Here is a 7621-nt window from a genome sequence, read left to right as displayed (position 1 = left end):
GCTGGGCACCCGGGCCGTGCCCCAGACCCTGCCCCGCGGCCCTCCCGGGGGTCCCAGCCCCACCTGGGGCACCCCAGGACCCCCTCCTTGTGCTGCAGGCTCTCGGCGTTTCGCTGGCCCTAACGGAGGAGGAAAAGCCCTTCAGCCCGTGCGGTTCCCTAGCGCAGGTAACCTTTCCGTGCCGAGCTAAGGAGAGCTTGGCATCTCCTCGGCATCCCGGGGAGAGGCTGCTGAGCCTCCCAGCTCGGCTCCTGGTGCTGCACATCTCTGGGACGCGCTGGGCATCACCAAACACTTGGAAAACGTTGAGCTCATTTTTAAAGCCCTTTTTCCCCGGTCCAGCCTGCAGGGTGTGCAGCTCTGCTCTGCCTGCTCTTCCCTCCAGGCAGTGAAAGGGCTTTTACTGCAAGAGAACCCAGAATGAATTTGCACCATCTCCCCAGGCTGTCCCCGTGGTGCTGCACTGTGGGGACACACTGCCTGCATGTCCCCTGTACCCCTCTGTGCCCTGAGGTGCTGTGTGAGCAGCTGCTGCAGGCAGTCCCACCGTCCCACCCGTGCAGGGGTGTTGAGGGATCCCTGCCCCTCCAGCTTAGACTGCTGCCTCATGTCTCCTTTGGCTAGGGGTGAAGATGACTGCATTGTCATTTCATACGTTTCATTTAGTCTTTCATTTCTTGGATGCCAACCCCTGATGAGACTGAAGCAATCACAGCTGTCCCCAAAGGCTTCATGGTACCCAAATGCCAGAGGGACTATTAAGACAGAGAAAGAGGCACAGTTTGCATCCACAGTTGTTTGAAGACTCATACATAAATTCTGTAGCCATTTTCCAAGAAAAATGTGAATGGATGATCACGTGGAGAAGATGCAGAGTGGCAGAAGTAACTGACAGCTACAGAAAAGCCTTCTGAGTGCCTTGTGCCATACTTCCTTCTGCAAGCTAGGGACCAGCCAGTTTATTATAGTTCTTCACAGTAAGAGCAGTAATTGCTTCCACTTCCAACAAGCTTTTCTCTCTTGTATTTTTCCCATTGTGTATTGTCTACTATGGCTGGCACAACACATGGTTTACATCTGGGCTGCTGATTTTGGGTCACAGGGATTCCTACGAGGTCACCAGCCAAGAGCTGCTCTGCAGTGGTGATGCTGCAGCCTTGCTGCTCCCTCCTTATACAGCCCATCAAAGCTCCATTCAAGCCTTTAAGGACAGAGTTGAAGCAGTTGTAGCTGCAGGGTTTATGACCCGTGCAGGAGCACACAACTGGCCTTACTTCGCCACTACCAAATACACCATCCTGAGAAACCTTAAAGATTGAGAAGAAAATCCTCTAACTTTGTGCTTTTTTTCTAAAACCTCGACATTGACCTTTCTGGGATAGGAACCAGAGAAGATACACATTACCCTTACAGAGAGCACCCAGAGGAGACCGGGTCCGCTTACATGTCCCTGTGCAAGCCCTGCAGGAGAAGGGGAAGGCAAAGCTGGCTCTCAAACATGCACAAACATCAATCCTGGCTCCCTCTGAGTAGCTTTCCATGTGCCCATTGCTCTGCAGGCTGAGCACCCTCCAGTGACTTCAGACATGACCAGTAGCTACTCTTTGTACTCCCTTCCCTATTGCTCTTCCCAAAGGGAAATACTATTTATCAAGGCAGAGAAGCCTTTGAAAATAATGCCTTGGAAGAATTAGGTGTCCTTTCTATGCTTGATTTATTTTCCCCAGATAATGTAATGGGAACAAGCTCTTGCCAGGCTCTCTCATACTCTGAAATATCTCCGTGCTGAAAGGCACGGTGTGAACATTGCAAGCACACCTGCAGCTGAGGGCTCTGCACTTAGCATTGCTGCAAAAAGCTAGAGTGTCTTTTGCCTTGAATAAAACTACCATGAGAGGGATTAAAGGGCTGCTTCTTTTTAACTCTTTTGACATCCCTTTTGTGTCCCAGAATCAGTCTGTCTCGTGTTCCCTGTTGATTAAATGGACCGTTTGCCCAGCAATCATGTACAGAGAACGAAACAAAACAAAACAATCACCCCAAAAAAAGAAAAGGGGGAAAAAAAAGCCCAAACCCTACCATTTGCAGAGAAACTTAGAAAACTGTCTGGAGTTGTTTCTCTTTTAATAACCACTTTTCAAGCTGGCAGGAGCTCTTAAAAGCAGTTTTGGATTAAAAAGGGAGGAAGACATCCCAGGACTTCATGTTTCTAATTATGCTCCCAGAGAGCCTTCAAATGACTTTCATGAATTTATATCCAAAGCAGCCAATTCTCTTGCTGCTCACACTGTTTTTATTCTGATACAAATCTATCCACTTTAATGGGGCTATTACTGATTTTAACTGGCTTACATAAGAGGAGAATGAGAACCAGGAGGTGGTCACTGGCTCACGTCTCTTCCTTGGTTTCAAACAGCTCCTTAAGGATGAAAACGAAATTAGTTAAAATGAGGCCAAAAAAGTCACACATGTTGGAAAAAAAGGTAGCAGATGCTTGTCCATTGTTTATCCTTCAGCCCCCAAGATGGGACCAGGTGGTGGGTGCTGAGCTTTCGGAAACCAGAGGGCTCCTGCAGGGTCCAAGATGCTCCTTCTGCAGGTCCCAGGGTCAGCTGCCTCCCACCAGCTGCCTGGAAAGGGAAGCAGGATCCCATGGGCCAGGGAGGCTGGGAACCCAGCACAACTGACTGCATCGTTTGGGACAAAAGGTTAATCTGAATAATTGTATTCACAGTTAGGGGAATTGTGTCCCTGTAACAGCTTTTCTCTTGAATCCTGTATTCAAAAAAAGGCACTTTGCACTTAATTGTGTCCAGATCTCACCTGTGACTGTACTTCTCCATGATGGCCTCCGGTAACATGGTGAGTACAGTTAGTCCATGTTTAAGGCTGATGCTACAGCTTCTGACCCACCACTCAGCCTCCAGTGTCTTGCAGACTTTTTTTCAGTATGTAAAGTGATGGAGATTATTCTCAGATTGACTTTAATGTACCAGGCTTCTTGGAAGAATGAAAAGCAGGATGATGAGAATATTTTTCATCTGGTTATATATCTTTTGACAGCTACTGAAAAACACAGGTGTTTCTTCAGACATGAATGAAAACAATTTCACCTAGGGGAGGGGCAGTAAGCAAGGAATTGAAATACACCTCTGCAAATAGACTCGTGGTGAGATGTCTCTCCTGACAGCTTCCTGAGAGAGGGGAGAAGTAAGGAAGCATTGACTGAAAATGGCCTGGGTTGTGCCTTGGGGTTGTTCCTTGTTGCCCCTCATGCCTGGGAGCAGAGCAGGGCAGGGCTGCCTGCACCTTCCCGGGAGGGAGCCAGGCTGCTGCCCACCTCCTCCTCGGGGTGCTTTGGGAGCAGATGTTGTGCTCAGCTCCTCCTTCACAGCATGAATGAACTTTTAAAAAGGACTTACACAGCTTTATATTTGTTCATTTTATTGCTGCTGTAGTATTTGAAGTAGTCTGAGGTGGAAAATCCTGTTGGCAGAGAACTGCCTTTGCACTTGCTCCTCACCAAACAGCTATGCTGAGCATTTATTGCCAGGTTTTGGCCAGACTCTATTTGTGAGTAAGAATAACACACTTTGTTTCAGGACTTGTTCTCCTGACAACACAGTTCCCAGTTACTGTGCCTGGTTCTATGGAAAAGCTTTTATTCTGAATAAACCTGGTCTGTAATGGGAGAGACAGAGAAAGAAAAGTTAACTTTTCAGAGCACTTGAAATTCAATGAAAGATATGTTTTCACCTTGGCATGTTCCCTTGTTCTCCAGCAATGTCCATGTGGAGAGTCTCGATGGGAAGTGTAGCACCTTGTATGTGCTGTGACCAGGGGCTGGCAGGGAGGGTAATTCTCAACTCTCACAGTCCCTTGCTGGAATGCAGATGTGCCTGCTGTGACAGTCAGGTTGGGTTCAATTCAGTTGCTGGGGGAGCCCAAAACTCCCATTGCAAAGGGACATGCTGCTCTCTGGTACTGCTGCTGTCAGCCCACGGGTTCCCCAGGCTTCCTTCCCCACTCGCAGGAGACGTGGAGCAGCCTGACATGGCAAAGGAGTTACTGCAGGTGCTAATTCAGCAGCAGCTGCTGAGGGTGCCCTGAGGAGACAGGCAGCTGAGAGCACTTAAATGAGAGTGGGAGAGAGGGAGAAGGGAAAGGACAAGGAAACAAAGCAAAGGCAGAGCAGGTAGAACAGCTGGAGTGAGGGTCGTGTCAGGTATGTGAAGCACCAGGGAACTGGTGGGTAAACTGGGAGAGCTGGGAAGGTGATAAAGCTGGTGCCCCCTCCTGCAGCAGCTGAATGGTGTGCTCCTGGGTGGGTTGTGGACATACCCAGGCTGCAGTGCTCTTGATCTGGTTTGAAATGTACTTGGAGACCTTCTCCTGATGTACCACCTGGTGTGTCTCTGCCCTGTGGCACGAGCTGCCCACCCCTGTGCTCACACAGAGCCAACACTGGGCAGCTCAGCAGAGCCATGGAGCTGGTGTGCCAGGGGGAACACCCAGGGAAGGGCCTGCACCCAGCTGGGCAGGAGCAGGGGAAAGGCTGTGGAGTCACATCCCTCTTCACTCCCTGCTGCCTCGAGAGCTCTTGCACCTTGTTGGGTGAGGGGAGGTCAGCTCAAGGGGGGCACATGCTCAGATGGTGCTGTTAACACCCACGCCCATGAGGCAAGGGTGTCTCTTCCTTGCTAAGTTCATGCAGAGTGACCAAAGAAAAGGTGGGAGGTGGAGCAGTGCTAGAATTGGTCAGGCAGCTGTGGGCCACAGAACCCTCAGCATGTGTCTGAGCAGCAAATTATCACGTGGCCCTGGAAGGAGATGAAGCCACCTTGCTCCTCCTCATCCTCGGGAGCAAGTCATGGGATGGAGACGGTGTGGGTGTCAGAGGCACGTGGCAGTGGAGCCAAGTAACAGGGGTTGTTGTCTCCAGATGGTTGGGTTGGTGCTGCCCATGGTCCCTGAGGCTGCCACCCAAGTTCCAGAGCTGCTGGAGACAGGCCAGAGATTAATTTCTACAGCCAACAGCAGTAAAAGCCTCCCTAATTCCTGACAAAAAGCATCCAAGTCCAAATTAAATAGTTTCACATCAGTGTGGGGGGTTTATTAAACCTTGGTCTGAGTTTGTATTTTTGTCAGTGAAATACAAGGGGGAAAAAAAACCCCATATATATATATTTGTTTTTAAGAACGTTTCAAAGTTTTCACTCACGTTAAGATAGGAAACCAGGATGGGCAAATGTCTGTGCCCTGCTCAGTGACTCTGCAGGGAGCCTGAGGCCATGGCTGGTGCTCCCTGTACCCTGGGCTGTGGCTCCCACCCCCCCTGGCAGGCAGGTGTTTCACCCCATGGCACAGGAGTGAGCACAGCCAGCTCTTCCAGCCCCCAAGTCTGCTGCTATTAACTGTCCAATTTTTATGCTACTCTCGGGATAAGAATTACTGAGGCTTTAAAGCTTGAGATGGCGTGAAATTAACTCTGTTCTTTAGACAGCTCTTTTACAGAGTGAAAATGCATTGCTCCAGTCTCAGTAACAGTGTGAATACAGTAATCTGTGAAAATTCTCTGGTGTTGTAGCTACCAACCAGTCATGGGTTTTGGTCTGTAAGAAAAGCACTATATAAAACATCAGTTAAACACTTGTTTCTCTTTTTTTTGCATCACAGAGGTGAGTGATGCTTTCAAAACTGCCTTTGAAAGCTGAACCACAAAAGAAGGGCACTAACTTCTTGGTATCTCAGTGCTGAGGAGCAGTTGCATCTGGTCCCTGGGCAGGGAGCCCCACGGCCATGCCACACCCTGGCAGCTGCAAAAGCAGCTTTTGCTGAGGGAACTTGGCATTTTCCAAAGATGTCACCCCGTCCAGGCACCCCTAAAGGCTGCCGGGTCCCACAGGCAGTGCAGTTGCAAGGCAGTACAGGAGGTGCAGCGCTCAGGGCGCGGGCAGGTTGAGGCTGGACGATGCTGCACAAGGTGCCAGGTGCTGCTGCCCGGGGCTGGAGTGTCCCCTGTGCAGCCCCCGGGGCCCGCACAGCTCTGCCTCCGAGCTCTGGGCCCACAGAGGCTGAGGGCTCACAGCCTTGCAGCACACGCTGGGCACCATAGCCTGTCCTTCCCATAGCCAGGAGCTTGTTCTAATGGCTCGTTAGATCGTGTCAGGAGGAAACATCTGCAGCGGTTCTTCAGAAATGTGATGTAAATGCACCAGGTGTCAAGTCTCTGCCAAACTAATTCCTCACCCTGGAACACTAACGTGTGAGTACTTCAGCTATAATTCAAGCCCCGATTGCTGGCAGGGAGTGTCTGTGGCAAAACCCACCGTGTTCTGGTTGATGGATGGAGATGCTGCGGGCACCTCGGGGGCCCTGAGCTGCCTCCAGACGGGGCGAGTGGCGAGGCTGAAGCTCTGCTGCCACCACGGGCACCCTGCCTGGAGCTGCTGGGGTCTGGCACCGGGCAGGCCGGGCAGCTGAGTCCCCTGGGCTGCCCGGGGAGCTGCTGCCACTCCAGCACGGTGCGTGGGCCCCCCTGGAAGTGGCTGGCTGTGGACCAGGCACCCAGCACCCAGGCTGGCTCCAGGACTGTCTCCAGTGCAGTGGGGCAGGCCCTTGAGTCACCAGTGTTGTTCCTGCTCTTTGATGGGGCAGGGTTTTGGTTGTTTGGGGTTTTGGCTGGAAAAATCTACAGTATGAAAGAGATGTAATTTACAGAGGGCTCCTGGCTGTGCCCAGACCTTCCCTTAGCACACGTACCCAGGTGTAGTGTGACATGTGCCCTGTGAGACTCGGCTGGTGTGAATGTTTGCAAATAGGGAATAAAAAGGGAAAAACCAATGCTGAGTAATGGAACAGTCATTCAGAATCAGAACAAACATTTGCAGATGCTGTTTGAAGCAATCTATTGTCTCCACTGCGGCTTGGATAAATAGTTAATCATTGCCACCCTGTGAAGCTATAGTACTTTAAACAAAATGGTACAACTGAACCTGAACAGTTCATTGACATTTGCTGTCAGGACCACGTTAATTCTGTCCTTGTTGTATCATCATTATTTCAAAGGCACCCTTGCTGCCTGGCAGAGGTTTCCCACTCAAGCTCGCAGGCAGGGTCTGTCATCTTGCTGGGAGGGGTGTTTTGGGGCTGGATCACAGCTGTGCCCGCTCAGGAGCGGGTCTGCTGAGCCTGCTGCAAGGCGGGTGTTGCTCCGTGCCCGGGGGATGCTGAGGGGACCCCTCTCCGCACCCAGCGCTGCCGAGCCCTGTGCCCGCGTCCCGCGGCGCGATGCTCCGCAGGGTCCCCGGTGTTCCCGGCCTCTCCCGCAGGCTGCCTTCCTCAGGGCTGCCCAGCCCCCTCTCATTAACGGGATTTTGCTAATTAGCTGCGAGCAAGGCTGTTCTCCCTCCGCAACGTACAGGGGTTACTATTTTTATCTGACTCTGGATGTTTTTGGTTCCTAGGGGATTAGGGTCAGAGGGCACATATTTATCCAGGCGCTGGAATTCTTACATCGTTTTTCCATTACTGGGCTGGGCAGGAGCAGCCTCAGCCCCAGCTCCCCGTTCTGCCCGTGCCCGCGCCCCGGGGCCGCAGCACAGACGGTCCGCGATCCCCG

Source organism: Chaetura pelagica, unplaced genomic scaffold (genome assembly GCF_000747805.2).
Source record: "Chaetura pelagica isolate M959 unplaced genomic scaffold, ChaPel_1.0 scaffold185, whole genome shotgun sequence".
Classification (NCBI taxonomy): domain Eukaryota; kingdom Metazoa; phylum Chordata; class Aves; order Apodiformes; family Apodidae; genus Chaetura; species Chaetura pelagica.
The sequence above is the reverse complement of the archived record's forward strand: the minus strand, read 5'-3'. Positions refer to the sequence as shown.